Below are 15,540 nucleotides of genomic sequence, written 5' to 3' on the forward strand. Positions count from 1 at the left end.
TGCCATGGTGTTATTTTTGTGCAGAAATAAAAGTTCTCGGAATGACCTGAAAATCAACAGAGAATTATTTTGGAATATATAAAAAATACTGGAAGAAAGATCTATGTTAGGGGGGGCCACCACCTGTCCATGAGGGTGGGGGCGCGCCCTACCCCCATGGGCGCGCCCCCTGCCTCGTGGGCCCCCTGGCGCTCCACCGACCTCAACCTTGACTCCATATATTCACTTTCGGGGAGTAAAAATTGGAGAGAAGGATTCATCGCATTTTACAATACAGAGTCGCCGCCAAACCCTAAACTCTCTCGGGAGGGTTGATTTGGAGTCCGTTCGGGGCTCCGGAGAGGGGAATCCGTCGCCATCGTCATCATCAACCTTCCTCCATCACCAATTTCATGATGCTCACCGCCGTGCGTGAGTAATTCCATCATAGGCTTGTTGGACGGTGATGGGTTGGATGAGATTTATCATGTAATCAAGTTAGTTTTGTTAGGGTGCCATGATTTCATATCTGAACCTATTATGTTTTCATCAATATATGAGAGTTCTTGGTCCTATCTTGCAAGTCTATAGTCACCTACTATGTGTTATGATCCGATAACCCCGAAGTGACAATAATCGGGACCACTCCCAGTGATGAGCGTAGTTTGAGGAGTTCATGTATTCACTATGTGTTAATGCTTTGGTCCGATACTCTATTAAAAGGAGGCCTAAATATGAGAGCGAATTTTTGGAGGACGAGCACCTCGGGTTGGGTTATCTCGGCCGTTCGGTGTGGCCTTGTGATCTGTTCCTGTCGGCAGCCTGCCTCCACGTTCGAGCAACAGGTTTAGGTGCTAGTGCCCCTAGGCATACACCGGTGGCACAACTGCTACGTTTTCGATGTGCTGCGTGTAGGAAGGTGACCTGGTCCAGTTCGGGTCATTTATTGCTTCCAACCGAACGAGGGCGAATTTATTTCCTGTGGCCCACTGCTCGTGGTCCATGACCTCAGGTATAGGCTGCATCAGGGGTGGGGGTGGGGTGGAGGATGCCAGTTCTTCCACATCCCACCTCTGTCGACCTCCTCGCCATGGATTTGGACATGGACGTGCTTTTCGAAGATGCAACTGCAGAACTGCACAGGTTAGAAGTTCTGTCGTCCCATGTTTGAATCGCATCTCACCTCTTCTAGATCTCTCACACTTCTTGTTCCGTGGATCCACTGATATGCAGGATGCCGGTCTTGGAGGCACGTCCTATAGCCATGGCTAGGCCGGTGGAGTCGCCGGCTTCTCTTAGCATCGCCAATGCGGAGATAGGCCACGTCGGAGTTCGCGCACACATCGGTTAAAGAGCCGGATTTCCGCCGGAACAAGGAGCTTTTCCAGATTTGTTCAGAGGCTAGCAGCGGCTGGACTAGGAGGTGTGTCTCTAATTTCTTTATTCAGTCTGTCATTTGTTCATACACGTTCTCGGAGCAGTAAGCTGCATTTGGGTAGAAATCATATTGGTAGTTATGTCTATTTGTTGATTCTGCCTCGTTGCTTGTTCTGCCATTGTTCATACACATAGTCTCGATGTTAATTTTCAAGCTTAAGCCTATCAGTCAAAATAATGATGTTACATACGGTGATTGAATCATTAATTTGGTTCTTGCGTAGCTAACATTTCCAAGTTGTTCATAGGTAAGTCTGGTTCAAAATTGATTATGAAATTAGGCACACATACTTTTGTGCAGTAAAATTCTTATCTTAATTACTCTGAAAAAACTGGACTGATGGTATCTTGTTCTGCTTGCCTGTATGAAGGGTCAAAGTGTTGGTAGATCCCTGTTGAAGAATTAATCATTACTTTGGCTCTGGCATAACTAAAAATTTCCAAGTTGTTCATAGGCAATTCAGGTTCAAAATTGATTCTGAAATTAGTCACACACACTTTTGTGCAGTACAATTTTTATCTGAATTACTCTGAAAAAAGTGGAGTGATGGTATCTTGTTCTGCTTGCCTGTATGAAGGGTCAAGGTGTTTAGTTATGTTGGTAGATCCCTGTTGAAGAATTATAGAATTGGAATTTTTGTTGCAGTCATAGATGATTTATTGTATTTAGTAGAAAACATTCTTGAGGAAAAATTGATCTTTGGTCTGTGAGTCTTATTTCTTTTAGCGTAAGGATTGGTAAAGCACCGATGTAGCGCGAGGCAAACCCAAATAGGAAGAGTGCTATGGAGATTTTGATGAGTGCTCTGAGAAGAAGACGAGCTGGTTCGATGAGGTTGGAGTACTAGTGCAGGTCGTGGGTGAGAGGAGAACAGAGGACAGTTGACAAGACATGACCATGCCACTTTAAAAAATTGTAGTAGGGCCAGATTCGAAAATGCACTGTGGACAAGCCATGACCACGGTGCTGTACCGGTACCGCGTGCCAAATGCTACCATAATCAAGGTCCAATTACTCAAAGATTGCCTACTTGGAGTTGCTAATTACATTCTGGTTGATTGAAAATGCATTATTAGTATGAGTAAAATTGTCCATTCGTATTTATTCGTATTATGCGACTAGTAACTCAGGTTAATCATACTTCTCTTCTTAATGCATGGTTTACTAGAAAGGAAATTAGTAAAAACGTCCAAACAGTACAATGCATTTTGTTCAACTTCTTACTAGTAATACACAAACCTCTCACATTTGGAACATTTAAATTTTTTCCATATGCTTAATACAAGGGAAATACAACAAATGTTCAACTTCCACGTGTGGATCATTTAGTCAACTTATGGAAGGACCTAAGATAATCGTTCACTAATAGAACTCCGTCTATTGGGCAAGTAATTGATGCAATCTTGTCATCGAGCTAGGACTGTCCACGCACGTCGCCCAGTTTCTGAGTGGACCCGATGTGTGCCAAGTAACACTGATGTAGACACGTGATACCGCCTAGATTCTCTAGCTAATGCTATCCTATGCACTGTGCAATACGCGGGCAGAGAGAGGTCTACGGGGGACAGCGAGCGTGAATACAGGAAAGGCACGGATCCCAAAAGGATCTAGACGGCCAGGATTCCGGCCTACCTAGGGCACGGCCTCCATTAGGCATTTTCGGCCTAAATATACCTTAGTTTCCAATAGGACCCCGCTGCCACGGGAGGGTAGGACAAAAGATGTCATGCAAGTTCTTTTCCATAAGCATGTATGATTATATTCGGAATACATGCCTACATTACATTAATGAACTGGAGCTAGTTCTGTGTCACCCTAGGTTATGACTGTTACATGATCGATCGCATCCGACATAATTCTCCATCACTGATCCAATGCCTACGAGCTTTTCTGTTGGGGATATAGCTATCAGTTATGACCCGCCCAGGAGGGATCGGGTCAGCCCCAATGGCGGGTCACAAAGGAAGCCCAGTAAACATTCAAGGCGATAGTTTATTAAATCTTATAGAAGGCCTAAAGGCCTAGAGGCGGCTTAAGGCCCAATATTGTAAACCGCCGTATGTAAGGAAAGACTTGTAAGGAAAGGCATGTAAAAGAAGTCACCGATCCAGACACGATTTATGAGCCGGCCGAGACTCTATAGGCCGCCAGGCGTCAACCCGGGTATATAAGGGGATGACCTGGTCGCGGCTTAGGGCGAGAAACAAGAGATTGATAACCAAGCCGGCGAACTAGCCTCTTGGTGATCGAAACCCCAGCAATATCAACACAACTAGACGTAGGCTTTTACCTTCATCGTAAGGGGCAGAACTAGTATAAAATCTCTCGTGTCCTTTGTCCCGATTAACCCCTTTAAGCTTCCTAGTTGCGATCGCCCTACGACTAAGTCCTTTTGTTAGGACATCTGCCGTGACAATTCCACAACAGTTGGCGCCCACCGTGGGGCCAGCGCACAGTGGATTTGAGTTCTTGAAGGACAACTTTGAAGGGCTCAAGGGATACGTTGTGGGCCGGATGACCAAGAGTCGTCGCGGCAAGATCTACATCGACGATGAAGGCTGGGGTCCCGAGGCCGGCTCAATAGAGTACGAGTACCGGGTCCCCTTCGGCGGGATTCATGTCTTCATTGGCCAAATCGGTGAATCGGGCCCTGAGCCGGACGTCACCACCAACATCATCGAGACGGCTCAGCTCGTGAGACCCGCCCGGGCCCGACCCGCCGTAAAGCGCACTTTTGTGGGTTGCATGCACGGAGGTGAATACTCGGAAGAATCAGTGGATGGCGGTGAGACGTCCATCTGTTCCGACGCTACATCATCAACCGGCGAGACAGATTCTTTGCATCAGCTGCATGATGGCATGCTTGGGGGCTGTTCCGACGACAGCAGTATTCTGGACCCCTTTGAGCCGCCGAATCGAGCCGGAGTCTTCATGGAAAGCACTCAGCCCGGGCAGAACTGCACACAGCTGCAGTAGCAACAACCACCGGGTCGGCAGCAGCCGGGTCAGGAGACCTCGTGCGCCCCCCGGCTCAGATACTAATGGACATCACGGATAAACTGACAGCTCTATTAACTGACGTGGTGGAGCCGGCCGAATAAGGTTCAGCATGACGCGGAGGTGGTACGGGTACGCGAAGAGATGGTACAAGCCAAAGACAATTTAGCAGCAGAAGAGGTCAGGATGGCCGCGGAACGGGCGGCTTTGGACGCTCGTGCTCAGCAGCTTCAAGCGGAGACCTTCCGGCTGTCAGTGGATCAAAATGCGTCAAACGAAGTCATGAGGAGAAGGCATCAGAAAACTCAGTCACGTCTACCTCTGACGCTCGATCCTAGGAACCTTTTCCATACCCCTGGGGCCGGGCCAAGTAACCCGCCAAAGGCAAACCGAATCGCGACACCCAGGGCACCGGTTCAGCCGCGGACCATGGAGCCACCTCGCATGTATCCCGCCCCGCCTCATTACACGCCAACACTATCGGGTCACTTCTCCAATCCTTTGGAAAACCTCATTGCTACATCAGCTCGTTTGGTGGCTCTCCCGATGGAAGGTGACTCTCCGACAACAATTGAAACACGAAGGGTGAGAGAACTTCTTCAGACGGCTCTGGCACAGCAGGATGCGTACTCTTATAGTCGAGACAGAATCCATTCAACCTCTCGCCCGAACCGGAGCCCGAGCTACAGCAGGAATATGGACTCAGCTGACATGTCAAGCAATGCTTAGCGCCGCAACCAGTCGCGCAGGCATGAGCCGGTACAGGCTGGAGCCCTTAACTTAGCGGACCAGGAGAGGATTCGACAAGAAGCTGAGCGTGCGGTTCAACCGGCAGTTGAGCAGGCGGCTCATCAAACTTTTCCGGCTTATCCAGCAACCTCGGTTGAGGCAGGAGTGGCCACAAGAACCGAAGGTGTCCCTTGCCTGGTGCCGGCCATACGTAATGAGCGCTTGCCAAAAGACTTCAAGGGGCCTCGTAAGGTGCCTAATTACACGGCCGACTTGCAGCCGGGGGCCTGGATTGAGAGTTATGAGATGGCAATGGAGTTGTTGGAGGTCAGCGACGTGGCAATGGCTAAATATTTCACTATGATGTTGGATGGAACAGCTCGCACTTGGCTAAAAGGATTGCCCCCCAATTCCATCGGCTCATGGGCGGAGTTAAAGGCCCGGTTCATTCAGAACTTCAAGGACACATGCAAACAACCTATGTCAATCGTGGACCTGACTAATTGTAAACAAGAGGAAGGTGAGTCCACAACCCATTGGGTGCGCCGGGTCAAGGAGATAATTCATTCATCTGATAAGATGGATGCCGGCTCGGCAGTCTTAATGTTGGAGAAAAATTGCCGTTTTGAACCTCTGAAGCAGAAGTTGGGGCGGCTTAAGCGTGACTGCAATGACATGGGCCAGTTGATGGCGGCTCTCGTCAAGTATGCTGATTCCGATAGTACCAAGGACCCTGTGTCTGATGAAGAAAAGACAGGGAAGGGAAAGAAGAACGGCAACGGCAAGGGTCACCAGCATAACCCGACAAATCAAGGAGGTAATAAATGTAAGGCTGACGAATTTGTGGCTAACACCAATGCGCAGGGCAACAATCAACGGCGCAAGGGTAGGCAACCCCCTCGGTCGGGCGGGTCAGGTCCCACCCTTGAGAAACTATTGAATGAACCTTGTCCAAGACACGACACCCGGGAGAAGCCAACCACTCATCTATGGAAGGACTGTACAATCATGAAGGCATTTAAAAATTCAAACGCATTTGATGGAAGTCATGACCCTGGCGGCGGTTCAGGTGGAGGCGGTTTTCATGGCCCGGGCGCCGGTTCAGGTGGAGGGGGCTTTCACGGTCAGGGTCATATGGGTAACCAGGGAGGTTATAATCCACAACCCGACCAAGGTAATCAGCAGCAATAGTCTGGATATCAGAGCAACCCAAAATAGTTGAATAGTGGGCAATATCATGTATTTACCACTAGCTTGTGCAAAAGGGACCAGAAGCTTCACAAGAGGGCTGTCAATGCTGTGGAGCCGGCGATTCCTTGTTACTTACGGTGGTCAGAACAACCTATTGTGTGGAGCAGAGAGGATCATCCTCCCCGGGTTGATAATCTGGGTCACTTGGCCTTGGTAGTAGCGCCTCAGGTTGGTGGATATAAATTCACTAAAGTGCTCATGGATGGAGGCTGTAGCATCAACATCCTCTACTATTAGACTTTTCATCGGATGGGGTTGGCTGATAAGAGTCTTAAGCAATCCAACACTATTTTTCACGGTGTGGTACCTGGCAAGTCGGCATACCCAGTTGGTAAGATTGAACTGGAAGTAGCCTTTGGGGATGAATATGATTCCAGAGCGGAAAAATTAACCTTTGAGGTGGTTAAGATCAAAAGCCCATATCATGCTCTGTTTGGACGGCTGGCTTACGCCAAGTTCATGGCTCGGTCGTGTTATGTGTATCTGCAACTCAAGATGCCAGGTTATAAGTGCACCATTACAGTACATGGAAGCCGGAAAATAGCCCTGGAGTGTGAAGAAGGAGATGCTGCATATGCCGAGTCTGTTTGTGCAACAGAGGAGTTAAAGTTTTATAAGGATAATATTGACCTGGCAGACATGGCGTCTTTAAAGAAGCCAACAACAGAGCATGAACCGGTGTTGAAATTCAAGTCAGCTGATGACACCAAGACGGTTGATTTTGTGCCCGACGACTCATCCAAGCAGTTCATCATCAGTGCCAACTTGGATCCAAAATAGGAAAGCGCGCTCATCGAGTTAATCCATGAGAACCGGGACATTTTTGCATGGAAACCTTCTGACATGCCGGGTGTCCCGAGAGAACTCGCCGAGCACACTCTCAATATTGATCCAAAGTTTAAGCCGATCAGGCAATTTCTCCGACGGTTCAACGAGGAAAGGTGCAAGGCCATTGGAGAAGAGGTGGCCCAGCTCTTGGCGGTCGGGTTCATTGTGGAAGTCTTTCACCCAGAGTGGTTGGCCAACCTGGTGCTTGTACTCAAGAAGAACGACACCTGGTGTATGTGTGTGGATTACACCGGTTTAAACAAAGCTTGTCCAGCTGACCCTTTTGCTCTCCCCCGTATTGATCAGATCATTGATGCTACAGCGGGTTGCGTGCGTTTGAGTTTTCAGGATGCTTATTCAGGTTATCATCATATCAAGATGGCAGTCAAGGACCAGGAGAAGACAGCTTTCATCACTCCGTTTGGAGCCTTCTGCTATGTGTCTATGCCCTTTGGGCTTAAGAGCGCCCATGCAACTTATCAATGGTGTATGCAGAATTGCCTTCACAATCAGATTGGGCGTAATGTTCATGCTTATGTGGATGATATAGTGGTAAAGTCCAGGAAAGAGGAAACCTTGGTAAAAGATCTGAAGGAGACATTTGATAACCTCCGGGTCTACAAAATGATGCTTAACCCGGCCAAGTGTGTTCTTGGAGTCCCAGCTGGCAAGCTCTTGGGTTTTTTGGTGTCCAACCAAGGTATTGAAGCTAACCCATAGAAAATTAAGGCAATCACATCCCTGGCCAAACCAACATGCATCAATGACGTTCAACGGCTGGCAGGTCATGTTGCTGCTTTGAGCCGGTTCATAAGCCGGTTAGGGGAGAAGGTGATGCCTTTGTATCAGATGATGAAGAAAACGGATGATTTCGTTTGGAGCGATGCTGCGAACTCTGCTTTTGAGGATCTAAAGAAACAGCTTGCTGAGCCGCCGGTTCTTGCTGCTCCGGTTGAGAAAGAGCCGCTATTGTTATACGTAGCCGCTAACTCACGAGCTGTTAGTGTGGCAATTGTGGTGGAGCGCAAGGAGGTTGGCAAGGAACATCCGGTTCAACGGCCGGTTTATTACGTCATTGAGGTGCTGATTGAATCTAAACAAAGATATCCACATTGGCAGAAGCTTGTGTATGGGGTGTTCATGGCAAGCCAGAAACTCAAACATTACTTTCAGGGTCACCCAATCACTGTGGTTAGCTCTGCTCCTTTGGGAGACATCATTCAAAATAGAGAAGCCACTGGACGAGTCTCCAAGTGGGCCATTGAACTTGGGTCTCATGGGTTGAAGTATGTACCACGTACTGCGATCAAATCTCAAGCACTAGTTGACTTTACTAATGACTGGACAGAGATGTAGATGCCAGAGGAGAAACCAGACAACACATATTGGATGATTCACTTTGATGGGTCCAGACAGTTGGAGGGCTCGGGGGCTAGAGTTGTGTTAACTTCCTCCCGAGGTGAAATTTTTTGTTATGTGTTGCGACTGATGTTTCCTTGTACTAACAACGCAGCAGAATATGAACCCTTGTTCCATGGTCTTCGAATGGCTAAAGAGATGAGCCTGAGCCGGGTCCGGTGTCTTGGCGATTCAGATTTGGTGGCCCAACAGGTATCAGGCAAGTGGGATTCCAAGGACCCTCTCATGGCGGCTTATCGCCGTGAAGTTGATGCTGTTGCAGGACATTTTAAGGGTTATCAGGTGGAACACATTGACCGTAGGAAGAATGAAGCGGCTGATGCTTTAAGCCGGTTGGGATCTTAGCGTAAGCCGGTGCCACCTAACACCTTTTTGGATGTTTTGCATAACCCGTCTATTAAGTTACCTGCGGAAGAAGATCTAGCCGTTCCTGACCCGGAGGCGCAGTTGATGGCGGCTCTTCACGTCATCCCAGATTGGATGTGCCGTTCTTGGCTTACATGACCCGGGGCGAGTTGCCAACGGATGAGACCCTGGGCCAACAGATAACCCGGCGGTCTAAGTCAATGACGATTTCTGATGGAGAATTATACCATCGCAGCGTCTCCAGAGCGTTTCAGTGGTGTGTTTCTCCTAAGGAAGGCCAAGAAATACTTCCTGAGATCCATGAAGGGGATTGTGGTCATCACGCCGGGTCAAAATCTCTTGTGGCTAAAGCTTTTCGTCATGGTTTTTACTGGTTAATGACTCATGCTGATGCAAAAGATCTGGTCAGTAGGTGTGATGGATGTCAAAAATTCGCATGGTGAACACATGTGCCGGCTCAAGAGTTGCAGATGATTCCAATCACCTGGCCATTTGCGGTCTGGGGGCTTGACATTGTTGGACCTTTCAAAAGGTCTAAAGATAAAAAAAGACACATCTTTTAGTGGCAGTTGACAAATTCACAAAGTGGGTTGAGGCAGAGCTAGTGAGTAAGTGTGATGCGGCCATGGCAGTTTAGTTCATGAAAAAGGTGATTTTTCATTTTGGTTTTCCACACAGCATTATCACTGACAATGGCACTAATCTATCCCAAGGGGCTATGGAGGAGTTTTGTCAATGTGAGCATATCCGGCTTGATGTTTCTTCTGTATCTCATCCTCAATCCAATGGTCAAGCTGAGAGAGCAAATTAGGAAATCTTAAAAGGTCTCAAGCCCCAGCTTATGGTTCCCTTGCAGCGAACGCCGGGTTGTTGGGTAGAGGAGTTACCCTCGGTGCTGTGGAGTATCAACACCACTCCTAACAGGTCTACAGGTTATACACCTTTCTTCATGGTTTATGAAGCGGAAGCGGTGCTGCCTAATGACATCCGTCATGAGTCGCCCCGTGTGGAGGCTTATGTTGAAGCTAATAATGAACAAGCCACACAGGATGCGCTTGACTTGTTATATGAGGAAAGAGACTTAGCAGCAGCTCGGTCAACAATTTATCAACAGGACTTGCGCCGCTATCACAGCCGCCGGGTTAAGTCCAGGACTTTTCAAGAAGGTGACCTTGTGCTCCGGCTCATCCAGGATCTGTCAGATGCACACAAGCTATCCCCGCCTTGGGAAGGACCCTTTGTGGTCAGCAAGAACTTAAACAACGGGTCATATTACCTCATTTTGACGTTCGAGAGCATAAAGACTCACGTAAGTCGGAGGAGGAGACCCGCCGGCCGTTGAACATTGCTCAACTTCGGCCGTACTACACCTGAGCCACCGACTCTCATCATGTACATACTTTGACGTTGTATATACGATGATAAGTAATAAAGCAGGACCTCATTCTTTGTCCTTTTCAAAGATTACATATCTTTACTATTTTTTATTTAATATGACTATTAAGGAGCTGATCATATCTGAATCAAGTCTAACCGTTTTGGTCCGGCTTATGATCGTATTTCAATCTAGCTGTAAACTATCATGGTCACTTGGGGGCTTCCTGTTCAAACATAGGTCGTATTCGAACCAAAGAGAACATAGCTATCGTAACCCTCTTGATCGGCTCAAAAGCCAAACTCACTAGGGGGCTTCTTGATCGTATTCGAATCATAGCTTAACCCCTTTTGGGTCCGACTTGGATCGTATTCGAATCAGGGTCGTTAAAAACCTCTCAAGGTCATTTGGGGGCTTCCTGTTCAAACATAGGTCGTATTCGAACCAAAGAGAACATAGTTGTCGGTACCCTCTTGATCGGTGCAACGCCAAAGCCACCGGGGGCTATATGGTCCTATTCGAATCTTAGCTTAACCCCTTTGGTCCGGTTTATTGATCGTATTCGAATCAGAAACCCCCAGCTTTTAACTACAAGGTTAATTTATATTGATTACCAACTGTTATGTGTCTCATTTGTCTGATTGATCCTTTGTTGTCTCAATTTTAAACAAATCAGCATGGTCTTTTTACCGGCTTAAACTATTTGACAATAAGCCGCCAAGGCATTATAGTCCTGAGTTATACAAAAGCATTGACTTCTCAAAAAGACTAGATCATCAACCTCATCATCCGGGTCATATAAACCGATGGTCCAGAGGTCAAAGATACAGGTATGACTATTGTTTATAAACAGTTTTCTTCTGTATTAATCCAAGGTTATTTCAACCTTGTTTTTTTCTTTTCACGTCTGGTTCTGTTTTCTACTATGATAAAGCTATCGGTCATGTACTGGATATTCTGACCCGTTCGGTGTTAAACCGCCAAGCAAGTTTTTCTTCTGCTACCGGAACATAGCTAAATATTGCAAAGATAAACATGAATGTGACACATATATTGACATCAAGAAGCAAAGAGTCACACACGGCGTCTTATGCGCGATGGCATAGGCAAAATATGCAACTGTTTTCAAAGCTAAGTCTATTACAAGGCTGTTAAAAAGACCACAAAGATGGTTCTCACTCCTCCCTCGTCGGTTCACTTCCTTCTTTTAGTTGGAAGCCGGGGTTGGACCAGTCGAAGCCGTTCACGGCGATGGATTCTTCATCAATCAAGCCGGCCGGATCAACATCCGGAGCAAATGTATGTTGACGAACCGGCGGGATAAGGTCGGTCACCTTATAGGAGGGAGTCGCCATCTTCTTATTTTCCAAATCAAAACCTAGCTGGTATTTATCGATATTTGTTTCATCTCCGAGAATGGTGGCCTGAGGTCGCACCTCCCTCACGCAAGCAATGAAGTCATCCTGTTCAAACAGAGACCCGTCTTCCTTCACCGTTGGGTACCCTCTGGCAACATCCGCCGGGTCTAGATCTGGCACCCAAGCCTTGGAGCGGCTCAGGGCAGTCAAAGCTCCGGCTCTGGCACAGGATCGCTTGACTTCTTGGAACCTAGCGGGTAAGATTGACAGCTTTTTCAAGACATCACTGAGCCGGTTAGGTCCTTGATTAGCAGGAGAGATCGTGGCAAGTGCCCGTTGTGCGCCAATGTACAACTGCTCCACTAAGGTATAGACCGCCTTCAGTTTAGTCACGTTGTCTTGGCTCAGATTCTTGCTTCGTGGGCCTGCACATGTTTTGTAAACAAAGGGTCAGCTAGCGGTTTGTATTTCGGGTCAAAAGAAGGTAAAAAAAAGGGTCAGTACAGATGGCTTACCAAAGATGGCGGAAACCCTTTGAGATATCCGGTCCTTTAAGACGGTCAACTCCATAGTAACCTCCTCAAGAGATGCTTCAGCCTTTTCGGCGCGTTGTGTCAACAGCGTTTTCTCTTCAGCCCAGATCTTCTTCTTGGCAGTAAAGCTGGTTTTCAATTTCTCCGTCTCAACAAGATTCAATTGCAGTTTGGAGTCAACAGACTTGATCTCTACCTCCTGATCTGACAGCCGGGTCTTCGCATCAGTTAATTGCGAGCTCAATTCAGATAAGGCATTCTACAAAACATACCCAGGTGTGCCAAGATGTCAATTAAAGTTCAAGAGTCAAGATTCAAGTCTCAAGTACTTTTCACTGCAAAACACTTGACACTTGGGGGCTAATGTATGCCAAAACAATTTCTTATGACTCTAGCATACTTCAAGTCCCAAGTTCTTTACAAAGTAACAACACTTGGCACTTGGGGGCTAATGTATGCTATTCAACAAGTTTCTCAAGGTTAAGACGGATTACAATATTTGTTGAGTCCGGCACAAGACAGTTATGAAATACAAAGTACCGGCTCATTTATGGTCAAATGAACCGGCCCTTGGGGACTACCGGTGAAGTTTATTCTATTTTATTGGATTCCAGAAATATCTAAAGGTAAAGCTTTAGCCTATATCATAAGTCTATAGATCATTCAGGTTCTATCATAATCTAAAGACTTGGGGGCTGGCATAATATAAGTAAGTCGGAATAACATACCTCATACTTCACCTGCAACTACTTGACCATTTCGATTTCTGAGTCACGGCTGGAGTGTACATGGCTGAGATAGCTGGACAATATATCGTTGGCGTTTAGATGGCTATAATGAGAAATATCAAAACGCACCTTTTGTCTCTCCAAAGCCTCTTGTTTAGCCGTGTGACCAGCCAACACGGTGGGATTCCCCGGGTCAACAAAGCGGCTTCCAGTGATCAGAACATCCTGGGCAGACGGTGATGGCGGGTTGGCTGAGCTGGATGGACCGGTAGCAGAAGGGTTAACGATAGTATCATCAACTGACGGCTCAGGAGGATCTACTTCAGCATTGGAAGCTGGGTCTTCTGGTGCTTCAATTAATGGAGGAGAAGGTGGCATGGCTGATTCAGGTGCAAGGACTGGCAGGTCTTCCACCGACGTAGTCACCTTAGCCTTCTTGGACTTGGCTTGGCCACTAAGAAAGATATTATGAAACAGTTAGTATAAAAAGCAGATTTGAAAGACATGGAGGAAAGATGATTTCTTCCTTACCCAAGAGCAGTCTTAAAGGCCAGGAATTGAGTTTGAGATGAGTCGCCAGAAGAGCGAGACACCTCCATCAAAGATAAAATAAAGTTAGTAATGCAAGGGAGAAGATCCATTAATGGAAAGTAAAAGGCAAAGAAGTAAACCTCATTCTGGCACTTTTTAGGAGTTTGTTGAAGAACAACAGGCGGTTGATCGTCGTTCCGGGCATGATGGCGGCTCTCTTGTTGCTGCTTTTTCAAAAGAAAATGAGGGTCCGGATAAGCCAAAGGGTGTGAAAACCTTACTTTTTGGGTTACGACTCGAAGTTTCTGTCTTGGCAAATGGGCTGAGTCAGAGGAAATAGTTACCTCTTGTTCCACGGCCTGACTGGCCCCTGTGTCGTCCTAGCAATGATCAATGTTAATAATATTATTAAAAAGCTGGCCAAGGGAGTCAAGGGCTACCTCCGACTCAGAAATATCATCGTCAAGCTTCAGCAGGTCTTTAGCGGTGCTCTTCTTCTTCTTCTTCCTAGATCTCCAGGTCATCTTCTTGGCGGTTATGGCGGCGGCTCTCGCTTTCTTGGTGGCTTTGTGGTCATATTTGACTTTCCAGAAAGCAGATTTGGCCTATAAACAAGTAAAACAAGATGAAGGGTCAGGCAGGTATTTAAAACGGCTGAGAAAAATACAAAAGAAAAAGAGATCAGAGGTTCTTTACCTCTAGCGCCGGGTTAAGTTTGCAGAAGGGGTTTAACCCGACTTTACTGCAGTCTTCATATTTGCCATTTACCAGAAGGGTTGACATTGCAACAATATCTTCTTCGGGTAATTGAATGGAGCTGTAACGAAGAGAATCATTCGGACCTCCACCATATTCATACATCAGTTTGGATCGTCGGCTTAGAGGGATGACCCGCCATGAGATCCAGCAATGGGTCAAATCAACCCCGGTTAAGCCGTTCCCGAGTAAAGCATTAATCCTTTTGATCGATGGAATCAACTTCTTGCGTTCGGCAGCAGTAAGCTTGTCAGGGAGCGCAAATTTGGAGTCAAGACGCTCGGCGCGATAACCCGGCAGTGGCTTCTCATTTGCTGGTGAAGTGTCTTGACAATAGAACCAAGTCTGATTCCAGTCTTTGGGATGACTCAGCAAGACTATGAGGAGGAAGACGGTGCCCTGTCGGTGTTGAATCGAGATGCCTCCAAGCTCCAAGCTAGGGCCATTGGTGCACTCGTTCTGGCGATTCAGATAAAAATACTCTCTAAAGAGTTCCACAGTCGGTTCTTCTTGATGGTACACCTCACAGAGAACTTGGAAGTTACAGATATTGGAGATGGAATTGGGCCCGAGATCTTGAGGGTGGAGTTTGAAAAAATGAAGTACATCTCTAAAGAACTTTGAGCCGGGTGGTGAAAAGCCACGGTTCATGTGGTCAGAAAAGACAATGACTTCACCATCTCTTGGACTGGGCCGTTCCTCGTCCGGGTCAGGTGCACGATAAGACATGACATTTTTCCCTGGCAAAAATCCTATGGAGAAGAACTCCTTCAAATTGTCCTCAGTTACTATTGGGGGAACCTAGTTGCAGACAGTCGGTGCTTTGGACGACATGATGTTTAAAAGACGAACTGAAAAGAAAGCAACATGCCGGTTCAATTCAATAACAATGGTACAAGGGAGTAATGGCGGCTTAAGTAAGGGCTAATGTCATATAAGGAAAAGTAAGCCGGCAAATAAGCCGCCATGACTACAGATATTTGAGAAAGCAGATTCGGCTAAGTATTGAGACAAACAAGTTTCCTAATTGTTTGATATTATTCCAGATCAAATGGCTATTCAAAATGGAAAAAATTCTAGACCTAAAAGTTTTGCACAGATGAGTTTGTGAGTCCTAATGAGGGATTTATACTGGGAAAAGGGATCTATCAGTGTCAAGAGCAGGCACAAAAACAACTACCACACAAGCATATATCTCTTTTGGGATCAGGAAGAGGTTGCAGTTGAAGAACTACGGAGAAACCGCGATGAA

The 15,540-nt window shown here is 46.9% G+C and overlaps 1 long non-coding RNA gene across 1 annotated transcript; it reads left to right on the forward strand.

Moving 5' to 3' along the window:
- The first annotated feature begins 982 nt into the window (after positions 1-982).
- On the forward strand, positions 983-2,465 carry LOC123184712 (uncharacterized). The gene is made up of 3 exons (XR_006493059.1): positions 983-1,122; positions 1,213-1,402; positions 2,144-2,465. It is a non-coding gene; the product is annotated as an uncharacterized lncRNA (long non-coding RNA).
- Positions 2,466-15,540: the final 13,075 nt, after the last annotated feature.

This window comes from Triticum aestivum, chromosome 2A, assembly GCF_018294505.1.
Source record: "Triticum aestivum cultivar Chinese Spring chromosome 2A, IWGSC CS RefSeq v2.1, whole genome shotgun sequence".
Lineage (NCBI taxonomy): Eukaryota > Viridiplantae > Streptophyta > Magnoliopsida > Poales > Poaceae > Triticum > Triticum aestivum.